The sequence below is a fragment of the Catharus ustulatus genome, chromosome 2 (assembly GCF_009819885.2).
Source record: "Catharus ustulatus isolate bCatUst1 chromosome 2, bCatUst1.pri.v2, whole genome shotgun sequence".
NCBI lineage: Eukaryota > Metazoa > Chordata > Aves > Passeriformes > Turdidae > Catharus > Catharus ustulatus.
This window is the reverse complement of record NC_046222.1, coordinates 110,688,288-110,715,845: the sequence shown is the minus strand read 5'-3', so window position 1 is coordinate 110,715,845 and position 27,558 is coordinate 110,688,288. Positions and strand designations below refer to the sequence as shown.

Sequence of the window (27,558 nt, the reverse complement as noted above, 5' to 3'; positions counted from 1 at the left end):
AATGTATTTCTCAACAGTGATAGACTGCAGCACCGTTCATTTGCTGAGCTGGAACACAAGGTCTGTATTTTGAATTCTACAGAAGAGTCCAAGGTTTTGGTTAAAATATTTTTAGGTCTTAATACACCACTGCAGTGTAAAACCCCAGGAAGTTTCATTAAACACAATCGCTCCTGCTTCAACTTCCAGCCATATCCTGCCATGTTTAATAGGAAAGCTCACTCTCCTACCCTGCAGTAGAGGCTTGAAGCCCTGGAGATAATATGGCACAAAGCTGCAATAAATGTGTTTTCTGCACACTGCTCCAGTCCAGGCATGGCACTGGGAGTGGGCTTGCATTTTTCTTACTTTATCACTTTCTATAGGCCCAGGTGGGTTATGTGCTCTGCCTGCTGGCTTTCACTGGGGGTTAGAGCTCCATCTCTCTGACGTTCCTTGAGTTGGAAAGCTCTTTTTCATTTCATTACTACAGCTCTCCAGCCTCCTGCTGACTCAGCCTTTCCTCCTGCAGTACGAAATGTCATGTGGACACAGTCATTTTCATATATCCTTGTTCAGACTTCATTATAATTTATTATTAGCTGCATTAAGTCTCTCATACGTAAGTCTTGAGCAGCTTACCTATCAGTATGGTGACACTGAGTGAGCAGCTGAGAAAGGGTGTCAGTAATTTCTTTTTCTCATCTTCTTAATATCAAATATTACAATTATTGCAATTCATTCTTGGCACCCACATTTTTTCATTAGCGGCATACTATTCATACTTTTTTTCTTGCTACCTACAGTAATCAGAGAAATGAGGAGCTAATCACTTATCTGTGCACTGTAGTAGAAATGAGTAAAATGATCACAGTTTGGGAATTGCTGTTACACACACGTAAGTGATGCATAACATAGTTACACTGATAGAAACAAGATATTCCTGGACAAAAAAATCACTTGTAGTTGCTCTGAATAAACTACAAGTTGTCTATTGTGTTCCAACTGTGACATAACTTTTTGTTGAATAAGTAGTTTATTTTTACACCCTAACTCTGACATAAGTTGCACAATTTTAAATACATGCTTGATTTTTGAAAGATTTTTGGACTTGGATTTCTTGTAATAATATGGACTTTGGGGCATGGATTTCAATTTTAAAACAATATTGCACAAATAAAATCCCACCTTTACAGCACTTCAGGCTGAAATATTTTCTACGTGGAATAAATTGGGCCACTATACAACTCTTAGTTCAGCAATCATAAAAGTTCACAATGTTCAAAATTTGAACTAAAAATGATATTCAATAGAATTTAGGGGTGTGTCTATTATTTTGAACATTCTTTTTGAGGTTGGTAGGTATTCAGAATGTGTTCTTTATTTTGACTATATAGAATACCTGCACATAAACCATGAAGGGCAATCTAAAGGGCCTTTGTGTTTTCTCAGCAAGGTTACCTTGGTAAGTTAGGAGCAAAGAGCTTCAGAGTTTTGCAGGTGCCCTGCCTCTGAGATGATGTGTTTCAGCTCTTTCACCTCTACAGTGCACCTGGAGACAGAGCCTCTCCTGGTTCATTGGGTTGCAGCCCTTAAGGTGTGGGGAACCAGGTCCTGGAAGAAACCTGGCAGTACTTGTTACACACTTCAAGACAACCTTTTCTTCAGGACCTGGTGTATTTTGTATCTCTTCACAAATAGACAGTGAATCGGTAAAACATCTGTATCAATAAAAGCCTGTCCATCTAGGTCCTATTTTTATTTTAGCCTCTCCTTGCAAGTCCTGGCTAGTTCCAAAATTGCCTCTGCTGTAGAGGTCCTTTCCCTGAGTTATGTAACATTTCTCATCTTCCTCTATGATTAGTGACCACTTACGCTTGAATACAACAACTCTCAATGGTGATTTTAAGACGAACTCCAAAGACTGGGAAAAATGAACCTGAAATAATTAGCCTGGCATAAAAAAATATGTCTGAAACCAGAGAAACAGTTATTTTTGAGGTGGTTTAACAGAGATTTTCACATCAAGGTCCTTTTTCAGTTCATTCCTTAATTTTCTGTTTGGTTTTCAGCAGATCTGAATGCCTCTACCTACATCTTCCACCACAGCTGGCTGTCAACTCTCTTGAAAGGTAGGCTATATGTTAATAGTTGCATTTGTTGATCCGTGCCAAATGATCTCTTTGGTAGAAATACTGAATACGCTACAGAGCTTCACCCAAAGAAATCTAAGTACAGTAATTTCACGACTATAAGGCACACCCTTTTGACTAAAATTTTGGCCCAAACCTGGAAGTGCGCCTTGTAGTCTGGTGCGCTTTATAAAATGTACAAAGTTTGGAAATTTGCCAACACGAAAGTGTGAGCTGTGAGCCGTGGGGGGAGCCGGCATGGACGTGGCAGCCAGGTGGAGGTGGGGCTGCGGGGCCGTGGTGCCGTGGCAGCTGAGTGGAGGCAGGCCCACGGGGCTGCGGTGCCCCTCCTGCCGGGTACAGGCAGGCCCAGGGCTCCATGGCTGCCAGGTGGAGGCGGGACCTCGGCCAGCAACCGCGCGGGGGCAGCTGGCGGTGGAGCCTCACTGCAAAAAAAAGTGCGCCTTATAGTCCGGTGCACCTTATATAATGTACAAAGTTGCAAAATTTGCCGGCTCCCGGAGGTGTGCCTTATAGTCCAGTGCACCTTATGGTCGTGAAATTACTGTACACTTGGAGGTTTTCCACAAAAAGAGTGAAGATTCTAAGTTATTATGTTAATTTATCCACTTTTATTGCTTGTATTTAATTTTTCTATTCCATTTTATGTGTGAATAATAAGACTGCAGATACATGCATCTGTTTTTAAAAAATAACCTGGAAAGCAAACATGCAATTTAGTTTCAGATAGTTTTGCAGAGGAGCCTCCTGTGGATCCTGAATGCAAACATCCCTATGGAAGGTATGGTGGCAGCGGCTGTGTAGGCTCTGAGGGCATGAACACCCAGTGCTTACCATAACAGCACTGGGCATCTCACTAACGTCCCGTTGAAAGACCAAACTGTGGAATTAGATCAGGGAGAGCATTACTCAGTGCTGTAATTCACTTCCCATGCAGGAGAGGAGACCCAATGGTCCTGTGTGGCAGTGGGATCAGAGTCCCAGTCATGAGCCAGGCAGTGGGATCCCGTTGTGCTTGGTCTTGGAGAGGCATACATGAAGATGATGATGGCTTTTTCACAGTTCCTGACTTACTTGGCAGTAGATTTATTTCTTGCTTTGCTTCTCTCAGAAAACACTGCATCATGTATTATGGAAACATCAAGGATACTGTCTTGCCTGTGCTGTTTAGGAAATGACATAGTGCTTCTTGGTAGAATATAGATGTCAACATGACTATTGAAAATGTCCAAGGGTGTCATGAGTCCTTGCATGCAAGGGAGAGATGGCATGCTATTAATGATCCTTTCTTCCACAAGCAAATTCCAGTCATGTTATATAAGTTGGGACAGAAATAAAAATAACCCTTCATTAGAAGCAGCCTTGTCTGTGCTACCTATGGCATAGTAGACTTATTTAAATAACATTGTGAATTCTTGGGGAAAACAGAACCCAGAGATGCAGCTATTATTTCTGCTGTAGTGTGGCAAGGACCTTGCTGCTGTGAATAATAACAGCCATGTTGATGGGTAGGTCTAAATTAAAAGTGAAAGAGGTTATTCATTCATTGCAAAAATCCATCTTAATGTGAAGATGAAGGCGTTTGGGGAGGTTTTTTTCATTTTATTTTTGCTTTTAGGCCTGTGTTCTATTCAGGACTATGTTAAAGTTGGAAAATCGTTAATGTTATGACAGATCAGCAGTTTTAAACTATTTGAGTTTCTTTTTTACTTCTCCTCTACTAGGCAATTGCAAACTCAGTGGGGGATTTTCCTTGATGCAAAGTGCTGTATCTGATGTCTAAAAGAAAGTGATGACTCTTTTCTTCATTTTTTTTTGCATATATTGGTCCACATTAATCAAAGTGCTTCCTTGCTGTAACATCTGAGGTCCTTACCTGTTTGAAATTAGAAAATATCCCTGGTATCTGAGAATGTTGACCAGTGACAAGCATCAACTGATACAGGGACTTAGAGGAGGATAAACAGTGACCTGAATGGGCTGGGACTGGTGGTGAATGTGGGTCAGTGGGATAAAGTGCCTGAGCTGTTCTGAGTGCTTTGCGTGGTTTCATGGCTTCAGGGACTCTGTGGTACCAATGCTCAGTGTACTCCTTGTGGATGTTTTACTGATGGAAATTGAAATTCACCCCTGCCCATAGCAACGGGAATGTCCATGCTTAAAAATGTTTCTGAGTTTGCTCCTGTCAGAGGGTGTAACACTCACTCAGCCACTCCATTGAAATGTAGTCCTATGACTGACTGCAGGTGTAAAGAGGAAGAGTGCAAGTAAGAAGAAAAGAATTTACTTCCATCTTGAATTATGTATAAAGTGATTTAATGAAGCCAAGTTGCAGAACTGGCTGATTTGTGTGCCGGAAGATATAAATCCAGGCACAAATAATGGAGAATGGATACTGAAATATCCTTGAAATTAGGCTCTATACAAAGACCTTTTTATTTACTTTTTTTTCTCCTTTGGAAAAAAGTAATTTTTTTCTTTGCTCTATGTAAATGCAAAAATGTGTGTTCAGTGGTCTTGATACATTTACTTTGCTTTTGTTGATGTCAGTTCCTGAGAAGGGGAATATGAATTTTGAACCTATTTTGAACTTTGTGTTGGCAATTTACTCAAGAAGGTGAACTGTTAAAAAGCTTTCATCTTCCATTATTATGGGCCCTTGAAGCCAGAAGTCTTCACAGCAGCATGCTGAGAATGTCAGAAGGAATCTGTCCTTTAGTCCTTCCCCTGGATAAATAGCTGTGGTGTTCAGGAAAATGCAATCTGAAGTCTGGCTAAGGGAATGAAAAAGCAAACAAGCAGGAGCTTTATTTTTAAGGTGGAATGGTGCTTGGAACGCCTGAGGATCTGCAACAGGAAAGAGAAATAAGATAATAAGTGGCAAGATTATGCATCAGCGTTCAATTAAAAACAAAGCTGAAGTTCAATAAATGTAATCCTAATATGTCAAGAACAACAAATACTTGGCACTTAGTTGTAGCTAGGTTAAGGAGGATAACTTCAGCTTTGAACTAGAAGGTCAATTATCAATATCAATCACATGTAAAGAAAATATTTTTCTCTTAAGAAAAGCTACCTTATTGCTCTGAGGTACATTATTTAGTCTTCCCAACTGAAGACCAGGCCAGACTAGTTAGAACCAGGCCAGTGTTTCTAATGGGCAGAAGCATTTCTTGACACTCTTGGAGTTTTATCTTCACATTTTTGTTCTTAGAGAAGAATAAAGTAAACATAATTTCCCCATCTGAGGCAGAGATTCTGAAGGAGAGAAGTGAGGAAACAGAGCAGGAAGCTTCAAGTGACTGTGAGACAGTTACAATTGAATATTGTCTGTAAATTGAGGTTAAGAGATTGGTGCACTGTGATGTGGACAGGTTGGGACAGAATGCAATGCATGCTGTGTTCAAAGTCAAAGATGCAGTGAGAGCACTGCCAACTTATGTTAATAATATTACTGGATGTGTTTTATCCTTCCTTTCCTTCATACCAGCCCTGTGTTTGTTAGAAGCCTCTGGTGCCTGAAAGTTGTTCTATGTGCAGAATCACAGAAGGAAGAAGTAGATTAAACCTTCTCCAGTAGGAAAAAGTTTCAGGACTGTGATGAGAAAGGCAGGGTGATGTAGTACTTTGGTGAGTTTAGACCTGGTGTAACACCTTCCATCCTGTGAATCACAAGGACAGTGGTGTTTCTTTCCCCTGTGTAAGGGGAAGGCAGCAGCAATAGGAATGTGATATGGGGCAAAACTGCAAATGAAAAGAAAATCTCTTTGTAATTCTGCCATGTGTTGTCATTTTGCATGTGTTAGGAACATCTCTTTCTGCCCTACATCTTTCCCCTCTCTCTTTTACACAAGCCCAGGATTAGCCAGCTGCCCTGGCTGGCAGGGTATTTCCTCTATTGCATCACAGCCATGCTAACAGCAGGTCTGAGATCTGAGAACAAACCTTGGCAGGTGCTTGGGAATACAAACAGAAGAAATTTGGGGATTCTTTCCTGGGTCAAATTAATTTCCAAGAAGTTGATATGAATCTATTTACATCTGCCTTATAGATATGCATGTCACCATTTGTATTTTTTAAATATTGGCATTGAATTTTTTGGCCAGGGAAGGATCTGTAAATGTACTTTGACATTCCATGAATGTGTCATAACTATTATTCTCTAAGAGGCCTGTATTTAAGTCTGGTAATTGCTCAGATGCTAAAGGCCACAATAGCTGAAACACTAAATTTCTGCCATAATTTGCGACTGACTGACTAGATAAATCATGTGATACTGTTTCTACTCCAGAATTAGATGTCTTCCAAGTCTACAGACAGTTTTCTCAAATGATGCATCAACATTTCTGCCTTAAATACTCATAAAAATAATGGCAGGTATATGGAAAATATTTTTTCTTCTCGTATCCATTCCTGTAATTAAATATTGTTTGCAAATTAAACTGTAGAATTGTTGTGGAGCTTTAATTTACAGGCAACCAGTTCCACTAACTTCAAAAGGGCTAGAAGGGATTAAAAAATTATTCATACCTTCCCCTTTAAGTGATTACATAGAAATCTGTGTTTCTAGAAGTAAAGCTGTTTATTTCTGTGGTATGAGAGCTTTAGCTGACATATGTGGGACATGCATGTGAATGCCTGCACAGGCATTGATTGTGACACCATTACAGAGACAAAATAATCCAGTGGCATCTAGGTGTCTGGAAACAAGAGTCTCAAAGATGAGGCTTTGATACCAGTGACAGAAGGATGTCAATGGATTCTAAGTAGTCCCACAAGACTTGTCAGATGTGCCACATTAAAATTAAAATTTAGTGAATGAGGATAAAACTTTAATGTAGCTTCAATGCCCTGACCTAGATAAAGCTGTTAATTTTTGATTTATAACTGGGTAGAGAATTTTAATCTGCATTAAAAGGAGAAATTTTTCCATTTCTGTGAAAATAAGCATATTCTTTAAATACTGAGAGTCTTAGACCAAACTCTGTTGTGTAGCAGCAGCACCAAACTTATTGCACCTCAACACTGAGTTCAAAATTTGGCATATCCTCTGCACTCTCCCATTCAAAACTTGGTTGTTTGCTCTCTCTGCACAAAACTGATAGTGAATAGATGCTGCTTTGGATGCCTAACAAGTGCTGTGATTCTTGTTCATGAATGGGATTCTTGTTTGCTTATATGCAGACTCAATTTTCACTCAAGGTCTTGCCTCTCTCCTGCTGTTGTCTCCTACAACATCACCTTGCAAGGAGGTCCCATTACCTGCAGATATCCCCTGAGCTAATTAATGCCTGCCAATTGAACACCAAGCATTCCAAGTTTTGCAAAATCCCTCATGCCAATCGAATGGCTTCTGTTTAAGCAGTGTCTTCCTCTAGGCTGGGGTGAGTTTGTTCTGGCTCCCTGGCAGAGCAGAGCCTGGTTGGGCTGCACAGGCACCGTGTCTGCGGTCAGGGCTGGGTGAGGAGTGGCCCAGGGCTCCTGGAGAGCTCAACTGGACACTCGGGTGGCAGGAATGGGACAGATAAAGTGCTGCATTGCCCTCTAGTGACTGACTCCTAATCAGCTTGTTTCCACCTCACCTTTCTAGTTTGTGCCAGATGTTGCCTCCACTGGATTTCTACACATCCAGGCAGGGGTAGCACAGCAGTGCAGGGTAAAGACTTGGCTCTGGAAATGGACTCTGGGAGTCCCTAAGGTGAGGTTTGAGTGTGTAGAGACGCTGAAAAACACTCTAGCCCATCTTAAGTTTTGTATTATTGGTTTCCAGACCAAAGAAACGTTGATTTCTTACCTGCCAACATCACACATTCAGGCTGCCAGGGAGAAGGGGATTTGCCTCATCTCTGCCCATCCTGCCATACATATTTTTGAAAGCAAAAATGAGTTTCCAGTTAAAGCCCAACTAACAGCAGCTACAATTCTCACCTACAGAAATATAGATAAGAACTGAAAATCTTTTCAGATTTTGGTGGTATGGCAAATAACAAGTCTTTTTTCTTTTTACTAATAAAAAGTGAGGCAGTTGAATCTGAGATCACTCGAGATACAAAAACGTCTAGTAGCAGGAAGGGATTTATAGTTTCACATACAGAGGAAAAAAGCAATTTGAAGAGGCCATCAAGCCAAGGTTTTACAAAATCAGTGAGCTTACATTAAAAAAAAAAAAAGCTTATTTTATGCTTACTTTTGTAATGTCTTTGAATTTGGACATTTCTTGGCAGCTTCTTAAGCTATATGATATAATTCCAGGCAATTAAAGAGCAGGTCAAAGGAAAGAGATTGATTTTATGATGATTTCTTGAAGGTTATACATCTATTTTTGTTCCAAACTGGCACAAAGTCACAGTGTTATAATTCTGTTAGGTAAAAATGTTTGAATCAAAATGTCAGTTTTCAAACTGAAAAGGAAGTGTTTTGATTCCTTTTTCTCTTCCTTGTTTTCCTTTTGAAATTGGCATGGGCCCTCTTTAAAATGTCATTGAAATAAATGCTTCTCTGCAAAACATTTTAGACTTACAAAAAATAGTCTGATTGACTTTAATCTACATGGGTATTTCTCTGTTCAAGAATCATGATAAAGAAAATACTAATTTTGTAATTACTGTTTACATTTTCTGATTTATGACTAGTATATTTCTCTCATTCTTTCCCAATTTGTGCCTGAAGCTTCAAAAATGGAGTCCTCCACACTTTGGGAGACCACAAAAACAATTAAATCATAGTTCCATTACAGTCAGTGGCAAATAAATTCTCCATTGAATCACAGATTTCAGCCATAATGTTCTCCATAGGGCATTAAATCTTCTGTCCATTATTTGTGTTTGAGTGATGTTGTCCTGAACTCATCCTGCAGGTTTTTTCCCTTCACCTTTTCATATGGAACAGCAGCTCAATCAGATCTTGTTTCTTTCTTAGCAATGAACTAATTCCCAATGTGCCAAGCTGAACCTTCTTTCAAACTACATAGAGGAAGCGCTTCTACTGAAGAATTAAATGTTTGATTTTTCATCCTTCCAGTATCAAAACTGGAAGAGGAGATTTTTGAAGTATCCCCTTTATGACTGAGATGGGAAGGAGTGAATGTGACAAACTCAGGATATGGACCAATTCAATTGCACAAAAAAAGCAAGAAAATAATAATACCCATGTGCCAGCTCTGCCTTTCACTTCTGGTTTTGTCTGTACTTTCCAGTTTTACTAGTTGCAGAAAACCTTTCTCTAAGCATGTGGAGGTGATGCTCAATTGTTTCAAGCTGGAGTTATGGGAAACCTGGTAGTTTTATGTTTCATTTATGAAGACACAGAATTTTAAAGGTGTTTCTATTGCTTGCATATTTCTCTTGGTCATTATTTTCTGAAGTTTAAAATAATACATTTAATTGGAAGAAATCTTATTCAGTCCAAATATGTGTGTGATATATTTTTAAATATCTCTATGGTACAGAGAGATAAATAGAAAAGTATCTGAGGTTGGGAAAATTCTTCTAGAACAGGACTATTTTCAGTAAGCTTCAGTTTTTCCTTACAAGACTATTGGGACACTGAGACCATTTAGCCTGTGTCACATTTAGCCTCATCTGTAGCACTGCTTCAAACGACTGACATTATCTTTCCAATAATTTCTTCACTCTGTTGCTCTTTTCCTGCATGTTATGTTCTCCATTGACAGTACTGAAAAACAGTCGAAAACCCCTTTTTCTAATATCTAGCTCAACACACTGAAACAAACTGCTGCTTAAATTTCTTCATGGTTACATTTTTCTTTTAATGTGCAAGGATTAAGCTTTGTAAAACCAAAATCAGAAAGAGGAACAGGTTGCCACATGTGTGTTGGCTGGGGATATTGCCATATCAGTGAGGGTGTGTACAGTATGTTTGCATCAGACCATCCCTTCTCAGCACTCAGAGGAAAGGGAGCAGTAAAATCAAGGGATACCCATTCAGCAGCAGTGCAGTTCATAATGGCTGAGAGAGCTGGGGTTGATCTGTCTAGAGAAGAGAAGGCTCCAGGGACAAGGGGCAATGATTTTAAACTGAAAGAGGGTTTAAATTAGATATTAGGAAGAAATTCTTCACTGTGAGTGTGCTAAGGCACAGGAATGAGTTGCCCATAGAAGGCCCCATTCCTGGCAGGTTGGATGGGATTCTGAGAAACCTGGTCAAGTGGAAGGTGTCCCTGTCCATGGCAGGGAGATTGGAACTGGGTAATGTTTAAGGTGCCTTTCAACCCAAACTATTCTGTGATTCTGTGATAAAGCATGCCCACCCTGCACTGGTGGGTAGCAAACATCCTCTGCTGAGGCTGAGTGACTCACTTTTCACTACAAGCAGGTAGCTTGGAGCTAATTCAGATTTGCTCACAGTGCAGTGAAAAACCTAGAAGCTGCAAAGGAGTCTCATCCCTGGTGAGATTCTAGTCAGAAAAGTGAAAAAAATGTATGAGGAACTGCATTCCTAATGCCTACACAATGTAGGTTAATAAACTATAGACTTGCTCACTTATCCTAGACAAGTTAGCACTATTACCTGTACCAATTCTTCTGTGTGGTGTAAATAGTCAAGTCCTTATTCTGTTTCCATTTGGTCCTTATTGAGGCCTTTAAAGCTTTGTTTAACTCTAAGGGTGGGGTAAGCCATGTCTCAGCTCTCCCTGGTTCCAACCAGGCACTTCTTTTTTTCCTCCATCAGTGCCAAACCTCTGCTTATTAGGAAGGTCTTTCTTGCAGCAGTGTCTGAATGTACAAATTTGCTCACAATCACAGCTGGAGTGGCTTAGAGTAGAGACAGGTCATGCTGGGATCTTTCACTTTGGCACCAATTAAATTCTGTGAAAGCAGAGGAGGAAGTATGAGTTTGCGTTTTAAAGTCAATAGAAGCTGCAGAGCACAGAGCAACTTGTCTGTTCATATGCTGCTCTTTTGTAGATAAAATATTGTTAAGAAGTGAAACTCATGCCTAGCCCTAGGGCTTAGTTGCCTATCTGTACTGTCAAATCTGTCCAACTAGGACAAAAACATCTGAAAACAAGGCCTAAGAATATTTTGAAGAATGTGGTGTCAGGGTAAGCCTTGGCAAGTCTTTGTAATCATCAAACTGGAATATCTTAATATGCAATGTTTTAAAACAGTAAAATGAGGTGTACTTTGTGGGCTTTTTAAACCTTGCTGCTTAAGGTGATTCAAAAACCATTCTGGACCTCAGTAAGCCTTGGCATTATGACCCTTGACTCTTCCAAAAATGTTAGAAATGCAGTGATGCAGAAATACTAATGAGTTGGTGGTGAACTTGCTCAAGAATTTGTTGATTCAGCCCTACACTTTCTTCAGGCTTTCATAGCATATCCTGAAACTTTAATTACGAAACAGCCAATCTGTTAAATTTTTTACTCAGAGTTAGTAGATGCTGAAGCCTGGTTTGTCATTTCCATTCTTTTTGCTCACAAACACAGGCAAAATTTGCCTGCTTTGACTGTGGTTGTGCCTTGAATTCTTAGGTTCCAAACCTCAAGAAAAGCTAATAAATAAATGATAATCTATCTGAAGTTCAAATCGAGAAGCCCGTAAATTCAGATCTAAAATAAATGCTTAAGTTCTTTTTCATGAATGAGAATTTGCAATACTACATGAAATCACAATAGTTAACACGTAATTTTCTGCTTTGACATGGAAAACTGTGATTTTTAAAATAATCTTACTACCAAATTAGTGACTAGTTTGAGATCAAGAGAAGGAATCTGACTGTTCATCTTGTTGTTTCACAGAACTTGGCCTAGTTTGCTTTGAACAGGTAGAAAATATTGCTTTAAGGGCAAGTACAGACAGTGCAATGCATAGTCAAGTGGCATTTTGCCTGGATTAGATTTCAGTTAGTTCAGACTTCTTCTGCCACAGAGTATGAATGTGAAGTGTGAGCTCCCATGTGTGATATTTACACCACCTGAAGTCAGAATTAGTGGATATTTGCTCTAGGAGTATTTGCTCACAATGGAGAATTGACAGAACAATGTATGACTCATTTGATCAATCATAGCCAATACAACTGAAACGATAAATACTGAGCACTTCATAGAATAGCTTGTGATGCATCTGGAGATAATTTCCCTCCTGAGTAATTGTCTGGGTAATTGTATTGCATAATTGTTTTGGATAATTATCTGAGTAATGAACATATTTAGAGAAATTGTGGTTTTCTCTTACAATATAATGAACATAAAAGTTACCAATTAATATGATAATCTATTGGTTTTGGTCAGTGGGTAATTTATTTTAAATTACAGTGGAGGAAAAGAATGCTAATTCTCTTTTTGAATTAAACTGCAGTAGCAAATTTGGTGCACAAACACTCACATTTGAACCATACTGCCCTGTAGTCTGTTTTCTTTATCATTTAATTCTCCATGGAAGAGTTTAAAGAAAATGCACAGTTGTGCTTTATGGTTAGAAGGCAGTGCAGTCTCTGCAGTCATGTCAGCTTTATAGAGTCATGTGCTCAGCAGAGGTCCAGACTTTGTGTTTTGTCTCTCCTTTATGTGAGGATTTTGATTTTGCTGTAATTGTTTTGGAATTAGATTGTGCTGTGGAATGAGTCATCTCCACAGACCATAGACCATGGGTGTCTTTGCAGTTTCTTTCTCAAATAATAGCTGCACTGTTTGCTTTTTTAGTTTGTATTGATTATTGCTGTGAGGTGACAAGAGGTAAAGTAGCTTGTGCTGCTGCTGCCAGTTATCCTGGAGTAGAGGAGGAGGAAGGAAAGCTGGAAGCCCTGTTCTCAAACATATCAAGGCCCCCCAAAGCTCTTCTTGATCAAGTTTACTGGGTTAAAATTTAATTCAGTGGAAGCTCAGCTGGGTAAAAATAAACACAGGAAAAAGCCATAGGTCTGACTTTGAAAAAGCCTTCAAAGTTTAGTCTAAAACCTCCTATAAAAATGAATGTACAAGAAGCATGAAGGAAAGTAGCTGGGAAGCTGTCCTAGTTTTGCACAGCTTTAAAAAGGAGGTGTCTTATCCAATTCTCCAATTTACTGGCAGTGGGGAGACTTCTCTGCAGTGGTTCAGCTGAAGTGGGTTGTTCTTCTGGCTTTACAAAGGCTGCTGATGCATGGCTTGTGTGATCCACACCAGTCAGCACCCCTTGGTTCATTTGAAATAACAAAATACAATCTGAATCTTTTGGCTCTTCAGGCTGTGTGCTTGTTGAGGAGGCAGGTGGGCCATGAGTGCAGCAGAGGGAGATGCTCTCCTCTCAGGGAGGTGCAAGGACAAGGTGAGCCAGGCTGGATGCCTGTTCCCTCCCTCCCACCTGGGTGGTGCTTCCTGGTTTCTGTCCAGCACAGAATGGAAACCTCTGGGAGCTGCCTGGGCCTGACACCCCTTTGCTGTGTGCTGCCCTCCATCAGCAGAGGCTCCTGGTGCTGTGACAGCTGATGGCTCATGGAAATAGAGTGCAAATGATCCTGCCTGGGCTCTGATGGATGGGAGATGGGAGCACATCTGCTGCCCTCCCCCCAGGGATGCTACCTGCCTGGCTCAAATGTGACTGATGCTGGAAGAATGTTGCACCCTCTGGATGCTGCCTCCTGCATGGGACGTGCTGTGCTTCTGTTTCATGAGCACAGTGCTGTGTTTTGGCACCTCACAGTGTCACTGGGGTCCCCTGTGGCTGCATGGCACAGGGACGTTCCAGACTGAAGTCACAACATGACTGTCTGGGAGTATCTGTGCCCAGGAATTTGGCATTTTTGGATGGTAATTGTTTCCTGGCTTAGTTCAATAAATTAGAAAAAGCAATCTTATGGCACTGTGTATGCTAGAGATAAATACAGCCATTTTTTCCAGTAATATGAATAACTAAATTACTATTGCCACATATTTATTTACTGTTCTTTATGCTCTCTTTTCCAGAAGAAAAGGTTTTAACAGAGAAGGTAATCTAAGCACTGAGAAAAAGAATTATATTCTTCTGCATTACAGCTAAGCTAAGCAGGTTTTAATTGTGTTTGATTCTTTTAAATTTGCAATGAATTGAGAGTATTGATTCCCTCTTTTTGTAGGTATGTATTTGTATGTGGGCATTTTTATATCACCCGGTAGAAATTTAGTTTCTAAATAAACTAAAATCAGCCTGTGAATTCATGGAAGTTTAATACATTGACAATTTAATTCAGTTAATGTGCACTCAGAGTCCCTTGTGCTTTGATCCCTGCTGGCGTCCTCTAGTTCTAATAGGAGGGCAGTTGAATGAGCTATTGATGAATGATGGGCACAGTGGGACATCTGGGGATTTATATATCAAATCCCTACTCTAGTTTGTGACTCAGTTCTTCACAGGGTTGTTACACATCTCAGAAACAGAATACAATTTTGAACCAGTGGAGGCCTCTTAATGCTTGATCCTCAGAAAAAAGTTGAGGAAACACAACTACCAGAATGGAAATCAGAGGAGTAAAATACCAAAGAGCTTTCTAGTGCATATTTTAGAGAAAAAATATGAATATCCAGGGATGTGAAGAAGGAAAGCTGAGAGAAATGTGTCTGTGTAATGCATATTTACAAATATCTGACATTTACATAATGTTACCATGGAACTATAACTGAAATACACTCCCCTTTGTAATACTGCTTTGGACACTGCTTCAGGGTACTGGGAAAAACATAAAGAGTTATTGGATGGAAGGGCTAGGGACCAGTGTTCTCACCTTTCTTCTGAAAGCAGAGCTATCCCTGGGAGCAATCACACCTCCACATCCAGGCATCTCAGAATCATACAGTCATAGTCACAGAACTTTTAAGAAGGCTTCAGAACCCAGCTGGAGGAAGCCATTTGGGCTTTTTCAGAGCTTCTTTCACCTCAGAGAAGATCTGCAGTTTTATGAGGCAGAGAATCAACTAAAGTCTTTTGAATTCCAGCTCTGTGTTGTGGGTAATGAGGATCCTGACTACTTGATAGCTGTTTCAGAGGGAGCCAGTGTCTCTAGGAATGCTACAGTGACTACTGAAGACTGGTGGTTACTGAGAGGATTGAGAGGCTTTGACAAAAGTGGCTTTTTTCAGGTTCCAGGGAACTCTACTGAATTCCCAGAGATGTCAATTCCCTTCTTCTTTTTCCCCTGAGAAAGACAAATCATATGCTTGACCCTTCCCCTCCTTGTAAAAAGTACACTAAAAAATAATTGGATTGACAGTGTGGTATTCCTTCCTTCCTGTGCTGATAGGATAATACAAAACCCTCAGAAGTATTCTGATAACATTCAGTAAAGCTAATTTAATAGTAATTGAATTCTTGAAAGTTCTCATTAGGATGCTAAAAGCAAGCATCTTTGTAATATAAGCACGGTCAGCATCACGGTGGAGCATGGGGAACTGGTGCTGAAGCTGCCTGTTCTTCATACAAGGAAGACTGCTTATTTTGCTTCTTATTGACTTAATACAAATATATTTGGAAGTGTTGCACTGGGGAAGGACAAAGAAGAGACAAAAATGTTCACATTTTCTTTGCTAGAAACCTAATGCTATATGAGCAGCTGTATATATTCTCAGTATATACTATGCCTGATCAAAAGGTATTGTACTCCCTCTAGCTTTAATTCAGCTTCTTTGTGTTGTGCTGCTGGTATTGTTCCAGTTCATCATATGCTTAGATGACTCATAGTGAATGCATTGTGGTATTTACCATAATATGTTTTCCTCTTTTTAAATTAGTCTGCAGTGTATGATGTGAAATACAATTCACAATTAGCATTTCAGCACTATTAAATCCAGCTTGAAGTGTTTTGATGGAAACAGCAATCTGTTTTATTCTTCAGATTTCCCTAAACAAAGCAAGTGTATCAATTGCTAATAGTGTACATTATGCAGAATTAATTGGTGTCTTTCAAATAAGATAATATTTGATGACTTTTTTTTTTTTCAAAAGCCACTAGGAGTCAAAGAACCCAGTCTCTGGGTTCTCTTCCAGCAGTATTTAGTTATAGCAGGTTTGATATGCTTTTGGGTTATCCCTGTCACTCCTGTTGGAGATGTTTGGTCATAACCTACAAGAATCTGACAACAGAACCCTAAGCAGGTGGCTGACATGGTGCAGGATTGTTTTGGTGAGTGTGGTAGACTGAGTTGTTTGTATCTCGATTGTGAACCCCTTCCATGTTTGGCACTTGAAGGGATGATCTCTTACAGGGCCTTACAGACAGAAACCCTAGCTGCAAGAGCTGAAGAGAAGCTAATAGCACATTTTCACATTCTAAATGGAAGCAAATCATGTTGAAAAAAAAGGAGACATGGCTCTGAAAAATTGCTACAAGTATAAGAAATTGAGGACATGCATGGGACAGAAAAACAAAAGAAAAATTAAGTATAGAAGGGGTTCAGGTGAAACAATGAGGAGGAAAAGAGCAATGATCTAATTGACCATCCCTCATAAACAACATGGAAGTCAGATGGGGGGCTCTGGGGGGTCATGAAGAAGTTGGGAATGGTCAGCAGGACACTGCTGCTGTCATTAGCACCCCCATGTGCCGTGTGTTAGTGCAGTGTGTGCTGCCAGGGCTAGCTGGTGATCACACATGCTGTGTAGGGAGTCTCTCTCCTATCTAACATTGCCTGTGCACTCACAGTATTTGTGATGCCTTGTGCAAGTTTTGGAGAAGCCAAGTCTCTGTCTTCTTGTGAAATTTGTAAAGTATTAAATCCTAGTATATCTTTTTGTCATCTGCAGAGCAAAAATATGAAGTGTAACAGGCATACTGCAGGCTATTCAGTTGAGCTGGCTGCCATCTGGGCTGGAGGTTCTTGCTTTAAGCCAAGATCCTGCTACCTGTGACATTTCTGATGGTTTCAATCAAACTGTGCTTAAAACCGTGCTGATTGAGTTTTCACAACTTCCAGAAAAATTTATCTACTGGTTTAACCAATAAAAAACTTCTCAATGCTCTTTGCTATAATCTAGACTTTTCATATTTCTTGTGATTCACAGAGAACATTTTTTCTTTTGTGCCTTGCAAGCACTGTTCCCCAGATAAAACAATTCCAAATTTCAATTTTGTTTTTCAGAGATCAAATCTCTTTCACCTTATTCAGCATTCTCCTTTGTGTTCTCCTTTGATTGTCTACATCCTTCTTGAGAGTATTCCCAACACCTGACACATCAGATCTGCTGAGACTCGAGAGCTGGTGAAGAAAATAGGAAAGAGGATTATTTTGTACCACTCAGAGATTAAAGTCCTGTTTGTATAAGGAGTATAAGCTCCTAGCATAAGGGGTATTAATTTCCACAGCAGTAGATCATGCTGAGTCATTTTCTGTTTGCCTCCTCCGGATCTTTTCCAGCATGGTTGCTGCCATGGTTAGTTGTTTCCCATGTTGTATTTGTGTACACTAATCTAGAGCTAGACTTCACACTTAGTGTATTGCATTTTTCTAGACCATTTCTCCACTTTGTCGAGAACATCTTGTATTTAATGTCTCCCAGCATTTTCAGTCCTGCACATCCCATTATCTAACAAAGCATGACCTCTGTTATGCTTGGGCTATCAAGAAAGTGTTAAGTGTACAAGGCTTCATTATTACTTACCATGAGTAACCCTACTAGGAAACTAATTCACTTGCTCTGAGACCTCTCTGAACCCAAGTGGAGAGAGAAGATTCACTTTTGATCCCAACTAAAGCAATAGTGTAATTGCATGCAAGAAAAGCTGTAATAAAGGGAAGGACAGAAGAAAAAACTGAAAATTATTGTCTAAGTGGTAAGATGCAGTAGCATGTACTTTACAGTAGTTTTAGCAGCAAAATAGATGGTGCTTATCCTCTATATTTTCTTAATTTGCTTTTAATTTTGTCCTTTTGAGTATAATGTTCTGTGTTTCCTATGAAACAGTTCAGTCAAAGGAACTGACAGACTTATGGATTCCAAAACCAGTCAAATTTTTCCCAGCTCTAACTCTGGACTAATAATTGACAAGCCCTGAATGGAATCCTCAAATCTTCAAATCATAGAATCATAGATTGGTTCCAACACCCTGCTGTGGGCACCTTCCCCTAGAAGGGGAAGAACCCTACTCAGGTAGCTCAGAGCCCCATTCAACCTGGCCTTGGATGCTTCCAGGGATGGAGCATCCACAGCTTCTCTGGGCAAACTGTGCCAGTGTCTCACCATCACAGTAAAGAATTTTTCCCTAATGTCTAACCTTGACCTGTTCTCTTCCAGTTTAAAACCATTCTCACTTGTCCCATCCCTACCTGTTCCTGTGAAAAGTCCCTCTCTGGCTCTGTAGCCCCTCTAGGTACCAGGAGGCTGCTGGAAGGTGTCACTGGAGCCTTCTCTTCTCTAGGCTGAACAGCCCCAGCTCCCCCAGATCCCTCAGTCTGCCTTCTGATCATCTTCGTGGCCTCCTCTGGACTCACTCCAGCAGGTTTTCATCCTTCTCATGCTGGGGATCCCAGAGCTGGATGCAGCACTCCGGGTGGGTCTCACCAGAGTGGAGCAGAGGGGCAGAGCCCCCTCCCTGACTCTGCTGCCACAGGGCTTTGGATGCAGCCCAGAACAGGGTTGGTTTTCCAGGCTGTGAGCGCACACTGACACCTCACATCCATCTCCTCACCCACCAGCACTCTCAAGTCCTTCTCCCCAAGGCTGTTCTCTGCCCAGCCTGTGTTTGTGCTTGGAATTATTCTGACCCAGGTACAGCACCTTGCACTTGGCCTTGCTGAACTTCATGAGGTTCACATGGGCCCATCTTTAAAGCCTGTCAAGGTCCCTCTGGATGGCATCCCTTCCCTATGCATCCTGACCACACCACACAGCTTGGGAGTGTTGTCAGACTTGCTGAGGTCACATTTATCCCATGTTACTGACAAAGAAGTTAAACAGTGCTGATCCCAGTGCTGTCCCCTGAAGAGTACCACTTGTCACGGGTCTCCACTTGGACATTGAGCTATTGACACAACTCTTTGAGTGTCATCATTCAGCAAATTTCTTATCCAGCATGTGGTCCAATTTCATGATGGTTTTTGCAGATTGGGAACTTGAGTTTCAGCAAAGTATTTTTTGATGTTGTGCAACCAGGTAAATTCAGTTACAGAGTTAATTTCATCCATTTATAAGAGAACCTGAATTCATTAGAAAGACAACACAAGAAATTAATTACCACCATTAATATGACAATGAAAACCTTATGATAATTTAAAAATAAGGTTTCAAAAGCAGATTCCACAGCCTTGAAGCACTGAAAAGATCAAGTGGCTCAGAAAAGAGATAGTAAAGTAAAATTATTTTAATTGAAGAACTGGGTACAGTAAATAGCATCTTGATAAGAAGTGAATTTTGTCTTCATTGTATGATACAGATCCAAATGTGCTGTAGTTCAGAGCATCTTTGAGGTATATAAGCTCCATACTCTTCCACTGCTTGATTTTGTTTTATATTCAACCCTCTTAGAAGATTCTTGGAGTGTGCTTAATGTGCTATGGATATTTTCCACATAATGGATAAGGCCTGTGTTTAGTGCCCTGTGGGCTAAGAACCTCCAAGGATCTGGCCAAGGAAAGAATTTGCCCTTTTTGTTTTATATTTGTACAATCTGATAGCATGAGTGCAATATACAAACTCAGTTCAAGAAAAATGATTATTGTAAGTGGTAAATACCAAGTTACTAATAGCATAAATAGAATGAGGTAGTTCTCTAGCTCTCAAAAATAGAAATATATCAACCAATCAACAAGCAAACAACCAGCAGACTTGTATTACTCTTACAGTCTCCCTGTTATTCTACCCTTACTGTTCTTCTAGTAATGTCCTGTGTGGATTTTCTACATTGTCATTGTCCTGCAGAATCAGATAGTCTTTAGTGCAAGATCTCTTTAATGTATTCTAAGACTTCAGAAATCAGGTGCTTTAGTCCATGCTAATCATTTGGCCTCCATTCACCAGTGTGGATTGAGAGTGGCACCTCTGCAGAGCAATTTTAAGGCACATAAGATGAATGAATTGCTACCTGGAATTGTGTGGGGCTTTCCTATCCCCTTTTCCAGGTTAAAGGAGACTGAGTGCATGCCTCTGATCTCCATCTCATCCTGCAAGCTGTTCACCTTTCTCTGTTTAGTAGCACTCAGCATTCCTGTCATCTGATTCTGAGATCCTTTTTTGGTTTTAAAATCTCCTAAATGACTGCACTGGCCTCATGCTGAAGAGTGGGATGAAAAAAAAAGAAACTATACTCCAGAGCAGTAAACAATATATATAAAGTAAGAGTAAAAAGACCAATGAATAAAATGTATTTCCTCAGCTCTGAGACAGCGTTTCATTTCATTTCATTTCATTTGAGGCATTAATTTTCCAGAATTATCTGAGCTGATACTTACACTGTCATTTGCAAAATGGCTTTGCTATTACAGTAATTTCAGTGGAGAGAGGCATTAGTCTGTCTCATAATCCTCATACTCCGTGTGTGTGAGCATTACAGAGCAGGTAGGTGAATAGGGGAGCTATTAAATATTCTTTCTGATATAAATCAAATAAAAATTAAAACCTGAGGTAAGAGCATTTCTTTGCTTGAGCGCTCCAGGTCCCTGGGGCTGAGTGCCTCTGGTTATATTTTCTTGTGCTGGAACCTGGCTTGGGAAAACTTTATTATTCACCTTAGCATTTTTTGCCTCCTAGAGGAAAGGAAGCATCCTACTATCCAGTAGGCATGAAGCGTGTTTTCTATCCATCCTCTAAAGCAGTGAGATTGTCAAGGTTTGTCCCACAGCTGCTAAAGAAGAATTTGCTCGTAGCAAATCCTTTGGAGTGACCCCCTTTTCCTCCTCTGCTCCTGCAAAATCCCCAGTCTATTCTTTGGCTTCCTCACCTGTGTTCTCCTTTATCAGGATACTAAACAAACATGCTGTTTTTCAGCTATGACTTCTCCAAGCAACATTTTATGGCAGTCTGAAGTACAGCCATTTGCCTCATTATACAGCATTGTAATTTTTAAAATTGGGTGGCTAAGTGCATATAATTCAGCACATAATAAATATTCTAATTTTGAGATTAATCAGCTTCATGGCTCATATTTTTTAAACTTCTTAGTATTTGGACTAATTTTTCACATATGAATAAAGGCTAAATGCATGGTCTTTATGTTTTGAGCCACTGCTTGTTTTAATCTCTTGCTGAAAGCGATTTTTTTTCCCATTTTTTTTCTGGTTGATGCAAAACTGAGTGTAATTTGGGACTTGACAGAATTTTAATTCCCCAAACTGATTTCTGAATAAAGACTTGTCTGCAAGATATAAAATACCTTGACTGTAGTTTTGCCTGGTTTGTAGTGATTACACTTCAACTCTTGGTGTGTACTCTGACTTTTTCCTTCCCATAATGTGTTGCTGCAGCAGCCTCTAAGAGCACCATGTTTGTTCACATTGTAGCATATTTGTGTGAATGTTACTTCAATGCTTCCATTTTGGATGACTTCTTAAGTGCATTCATTGCCTTCCTCTTGAAACACTAATCTTAAAGAAATTAGGATTTTAGTTAAATTAGAAAAAAACTGGGCTTGAGATAGTTACCTGAAACTTAAATAATTGATTGCCTGTCAATTTATGTTTGCTTATCTGTGCTTGCGACGGGAAAGGATGAAACTAATAGTTAGGTCCAAAGAACACAAACAATTGCAACCAGAAACTCATTCTTTGCAGAACTGGAGTTGCCCCAAAAGCCATTTGTATTGTCATTAATAGAAAAGGTCAGGGTGAGGAAGACTGACCTTACTTCCTCCTTTTAAGACCCCTCCCCACAAAAACAACCCCAGACTTAATTCAAGAAGCCAACCACGCATGCTTAATAGCCATTCAAGATAATTACCATAGGAAGCAGGGGATGGGAGGGGCTGGTATTATGAATATGTATTTGTTTGAACCTTTTGTCAATAAATAGACTCTGTGACCACCTGTAATTTTGCAGTGTGTATTAGAGGGCTACCCCACGCTGCTGCCCAGTGCTGAATAAACATACCCTTTCTAACTTTAAATGGTTAGAGAGTCTTTTGTGCATCACAATTGAGTATTGGTATTAGACCAATACTCATATTTTGGTAAATCACTCTTTCTGTGTCTGCTGCCCTTGACATTTAATGCTCTTCATTCTCTAACATTATCTGCTTGCTGGTGTTCGGTGAATACAGTGTACAGGACTCAGTTTGTACTGAATTTCTGGATTGTCTCTAGTATCCACACTTTTAACAGTCTCTCAGCTCCCACGAGTTGGTTTTCACCTAGGTGGGTTTTGGTTTGATCTGGTTCTGATTAAACTCTTGGCCACTTTTAAGTTGTATTATGATCTGATAAAATGGGCCCATTATTTTCTCAGTTGTAAAATAAAAAGTGGAGAGGATTCCTAAGTACAAGTTTCTCATTGGAAAAAGAATTTTTATTTATGAATAGTAAAATTTTGTGTGAAGCTTCACTTTCAATAAAATCTAATTAAGGAGAAATTATGACAATGTAGTTTTCAGTCTTTTCCATAATGAAATTCTGTGGTTTCTTATTTCAAAATAATTTCTATTTTTACAGTCTATAGTTTCAATATAATATTAAATCAAAATCAGAACAAAAATGCTCAATTTGAAGTGAAACATATTAATTTATCAAGTTATTTTCCTTACAAATAAAATTCAGCTTTTCTTTTTGTTCCTATCATAATGAAAACAAATCTGGTGTTTTCCAGTAGAACAGAAATGTGTTCAGACCAGCATACACTGGTGGTTTTTTTGCTTAGCACTGTAGGTTGATTTCATCCGTCATGCTATGTCAAGTAGGTTCAACATAAAAATGGTCATTGTTCTGGATATATATGTCAACATTCGGAAAGAGGGAGAGATTCTGCCCCAAACTGCAGTCTTTTCTGGATTAGTACCTCCTGACTTTGTTGTTAACCATGTGCCTCAAGTGTATTGGAAGTTACTTTCATGGTTTTTTTCCTGTCCATTATGTTCAATAGTTGGCTTCTTTTATTTATGTTTTCATCGTTTACATAGATGCATAGAAGAGTTTATTTGTCTGGGGTTTTTTTGTAATGGAAAGCAGTTTATAAGTGATTGCACCAGATTTCCATTTGGATTGTTAGTGATCTTAGTGAAAAAGAAATTGACATGGAAAGAGATATGTGATGATAATTAGAGAAAGTAATGTGTAGCTTGACAAAAACACTGATTTTTGGAAACATAGTTAAATTTGCAATATTTGGAATGTCTAAAAATGGAATTAAAAGGGATCCATTTAGTGCAGTTGGAAGACTGTGACTTCCATTCATAGTAATTGAAGGCTTGGCCCATTGAAACTACAATTTCAAGTTTGTTTCATGACATTATGGGACACAATGTTTAAATTACATTATGGGATATATTATGACATAGCAGAAAGAAACTTATGATGTATTGCTCCAGTGATGTATTGCCTAATGTTTGTCTTCATAGTTTTCTGCTTTTTCGGTTTTCCATACCCACTTGAAATTTACATCTTCATTTTTATCTAAATCTTGCTTTTACTGAAAGATTCATAACTTCCAGTGGAAAGCAGGAATCTAGTTCTGGCCAAAATAAAGCTTGTAATACTAGGAAGTCAGAAATCAGTCAATGCAGTGAATGCAGATGACCATGAATCTTATAAAGTAAAAATTGTAAGCCCTTCACTGGAAAGATGTAAACCTACTTGTGAGAAAGGGTTAAGAAAACTCTTCTTGAAAGAACAGTCCTGTGTGGTAAGCTCTGAACCAGAGGATGCGTAATAGCTTTTGTTTTCAAGAAGTTTGTTGTTTGGGGATCTTCCATAGCTAGGCAAATTCAATACCCTCATTCCATGATTCTAAGGCATAAAAGTATCAAAGATTTTGCTGAAGTACATTTTTACAAAACACTGTCTATAAAGATGAAGTAATTTAATTTTTCCAGGCTATTTCCCACTGCTTTTAGCATGAATGTTCTTAGACTGATGCCTGGAAAAGGAATGTGCCAGCTGAAATAAAAGTATTCACCTTCAGCATTTACTTTGTCTTGCTTATATCCTGTGATGGTGCCCTTTCATGAAGAGATCTGGGGACACAATCTTTTCCCCCTGATTTTTTTCTCATTAATACCTTGAGTTATGAAAACTAGTAATTCTCAGAGTGCTTGGTTTTAAAAATCAGAGTGGCACTGGGACACGTGGAAGCCATGGGAAATGAGGTATCCAGAGAACTCTGGCCACACTGCAATTGCACAGCTATGGAAATTGTTGATTGACAGGAAAATAATACATGCTAAAGGATAGTCTGGTCTTCAAAGAGAATCATGTTTACTCAGATAAACACAATTTTCAGAACCAAGAGCAATCAAACGCTTTTAATTTAGAACATTTATTATGGAGATGCTTTTTAGGGTTATTATTCCACTATATATTCTTAAAGTATCGATGTCTTTACATTTCTGTCATCCTTTTTTTTTCCCCATGCCTAAACATTTAATAGAGGTGATGTATCATAGATTTAAAAAAAAAATTGGCATTGTTCTGACATGAATCATATTTTATGGAGTAGAATAGCTATGACTTGTCTGGAAAAATGAGGAATAAGACAGTCTTTTGAAAACAGCACTGCCTCTTTGTAACCTGCACTATTAAAACCAATTCTCAGAAAGAAATGTAGTGACATTTTGCTTAGATTCCTTTCCCAATGGAGAACTCTATCAGATTCTCTGCAGAGATCAAGCCACTACAGTACTTGTTGACTCAATGATGCCATTTTCCTCTTTTACCAATCAGGAGCACAGGATGGCATTTTTATTCCAAGGAAGTTGTATGTATTTTCTCCCCTGCTTAATATTACTCATATCCTAATATCATCAGACGTCTCTCTGAGGTTCTCAAAATCCTTTTGTCATGTCCTCACTGGTTATGTTGAAATTTTAGCAGCCCATAATTTCTCTGAGTCCATTGGTTCAATGCCAACATAAAATCTCAAATCAGTTCCTGCTTCCTGGCTCAGTGTTTCTCTGCATTCCTAGCCAAATTTGTCCAAGATCAGAGTGTGGTAAGTTACACACCTGAAAAAGACTGTTCTTTAATATGTTTCTTCCCTAATTTTTGAAATTCAGAGTGATGAGAAGAGCTTCAGAAATTCCTTTCAGTAGCATTGACATCTGACAAGGAAACAACCAGCATCCTGTGAAAGGATGAGAAAATTTATTACATTTACATGGTCATTCACAGTATTCCTCCTCAGGAATTCTGAGTGATGAATTTGCAGAATGTCTATTTAGAGACAGTCCCATAGGGAACATTTCAAAGGAACATGCAAAGCAAATACTATGTAAAAATTTAAATTACAAGGTTTCTTTTGTTTGTTTCTCTTTTCTTTCTAAAAGAAGTGAGAAATTCCTTTGAAACCTTGTGCTTCATTTTAGACTTCACTAGAGCATTGGCAGAGAGGCAACAACTGGAAGACCAGTCTAAGTCTTTGATTAGAGGAAGGTGTCATGTGAGTTTTTCTGCTTTAACACCACTGTGGATTGTGTAGGAAACTATAGAGCTTGAGAGAAAAAATGAAGAATTGTGTAAGAAAACCCGTTTTTAGACTTGAGCTAGGAATGGTGATGCCTGGTTAACTCTCTTCTCATACAATCTGCGCTGATGCATCTCTAGTGATGCAGGGCAGCTGGTGGCCATGACTTGTCTGCTCCTCCCAGACTCAAGGTGGACCTCATGCTCATGAAACAGAGTGCCTGTGATGATTGCAAAACTGGCAGGAGTGGAAAATGCTTGGGAATGTGGTTTGAGACAAACCATGGACTCTGCAAGGCTGACTGCAGATTAGATAAAATTTGTAGTGTATAAATGTGTGCCTACTCAAATGCTTTCACTCTTTAACAAAGTATTGAAATCAGTTTAATCTAGATTATATTTTACTAACTATGTACACACACTCTCACATTATATGGATATATATATGTATACCTAAGACATTCTCAGCTTTCCTGAAAGCTGAGCCTAATTCTAAGGTGATTTAGCTTTTCTTATTTACAGGAGTTGCATTTTCAGTTGAACTGTGTACAGACTTTCTTCTGGAATAGAATTTCCTTGTAATTCTGCAACAATTTTCCATTAGATAGTGATCCCTTTCTTGACTGTTTTTCCCTCTCATGTGTTGATATTTATGAGTACTGCAATGCATGAATATTTTACATTTTCCTGTTCCTGATTGTATTGTTCTTTCCTTATTGTTAACCAGAATTTACTGTTAGGATCTGACTGCAGAAATTTTTGATGCCATGGGTAATATAATATTGAGAGGCTGAAGATCTGCTGATCTCTATCACAACTTCTTATAAATTTTTTTCAAATTCACTTCCTCTTCTTGGCCAATTTGCAGTCCAGTGAGCCAACTTTTCAGTGGTTTCATATTTCTGCACTTTAACCTTTGATGAAGTACTTGGCTTAATGCTTTTTGAAGATGTAACTACTTAATTCTATTTTTGCTGAATCCTGGAGGATTGAAAATTCTGCAGACCAAGCCAGGCTGTTTTTACCTTTTAAATAGTTTTTATTTTTATTTATACAGAGTTGCTTTACTCAACAACAAATAAATTAAAGACTTATGTATATATCACTAACAAAATTATACTTAAATTAAATGTCATGATTAATTCATGGACCAAGAAATCTTCCTGGAGATTGAAAAAAAAAAAGAGCTCAAACTGTGCATATCTTCTGCAGAAAAAGAAGGGCAAGAGCACAGCCAGGGTGCAGAGGAGAGCACAGCTGGGGTTTGCTGGAGTGGCAGTGTGATGGCAGCCAAGGCTGCAGGCTCCTGGTGCCAAGCTCTGGGCTCTGGGCTCTTGGCCTCCAGCTGCTACCATGGTCCGGGTGATCAAAGGGAGCAGTGGCCACGGGCACAGCTCCCCTGGAGCTACCTGCCTGTTGCAGTGCAAGTTCACAGGGTGTTTGCTTCCTGCTCTGTGTGTGTGTGTGGCAGCTTCCAGCAGCTGTGATTCCTAGTGACAGGTTTCCTAAGTGGCTGGAGGACAGAGTGAGGGCTCTACAGCACAGCTGATGGATTTGAAGGTTGATTTTCCCTGTGGCTGTGGAAGACTACAGAAGCCTTTCAGAGGGCAGATGTGGTTCTGCTGCCTCTTCCTGCCCCAGCTGGGGCTAAAACAGCTCAAGGCAATGGCACAGAGCTAAGGAGAGTGGGAAGCTGATGGATTTCAAGGGAAGATGTGCTTGTCCCTGAACTCTATTACAGAGCTCTGGGACATAGAAAGCTTGATGATAGCCACAGCTTTTAAGTTACCTCTCATACTAAAATCATGCTAATCTAAAATTGGTTTTATTTATAAATAAATATCTTTGATCCTAAAGGTACCTGGAGCCTATCCTGCCTGTTTCCCCAAATGCCAGGTGTAATTTCCACAGACTAAT

General features: G+C 39.4%; 1 long non-coding RNA gene across 4 annotated transcripts in view; it reads left to right on the top strand.

Moving 5' to 3' along the window:
- LOC116992427 overlaps nt 1-27,558 on the top strand; it is a 271,630-nt gene that overhangs the window by 60,639 nt on the left and 183,433 nt on the right. For 3 of the 4 annotated variants that reach the window (XR_004417042.1, XR_004417044.1, XR_004417041.1), the window contains exon 3: nt 2,055-2,111. This is a non-coding gene — a long non-coding RNA (uncharacterized LOC116992427). Of the gene's footprint in view, nt 1-2,051; nt 2,112-27,558 lie in introns of all 4 variants that reach the window. The other variant, XR_004417043.1, reaches the window with a different exon arrangement.